The sequence below is a fragment of the Myzus persicae genome, unplaced genomic scaffold (genome assembly GCF_001856785.1).
Source record: "Myzus persicae strain clone G006 unplaced genomic scaffold, MPER_G0061.0, whole genome shotgun sequence".
NCBI lineage: Eukaryota > Metazoa > Arthropoda > Insecta > Hemiptera > Aphididae > Myzus > Myzus persicae.
In genome coordinates this window covers 59,806-60,232 of record NW_019101113.1, presented here as the reverse complement: position 1 = coordinate 60,232, position 427 = coordinate 59,806, and positions in this window count along the sequence as shown.

Below are 427 nucleotides of genomic sequence, written 5' to 3'. Positions count from 1 at the left end.
GAAGGACCAGGCATTGTCAATCACCAAGCTCATCACTTTCCCACCGCACAAAGACGACCAACCCGTCCAGGATGTAATCCAAATAGTAATGAAGAAGACCCAGAAACAGGCTCAACTACGAAACCGACGGAAAGACAAAGGCAAGATTTTTCCAAAGTATGAAGTTGGAATGAAGATACTAGTTAAAGAACACCGGCTGTCATCCGCTGAGGAACACGAAATTCATAAACTATTTCCACTGTACCATGGACCATATGAAATCCAGGAGGTGCACCCGAACAATACAGTCACTGTGTGTAACCCCAATGGAACCAAACGCTCCTACAACTTGAAAAACATCAAACAGTACCATGAGGCTAAACTCTCAGCTGAGGTACTAGTTGAGCATCACTAAATAAACCAGTATTTTAAAAAAATCGACCACTCA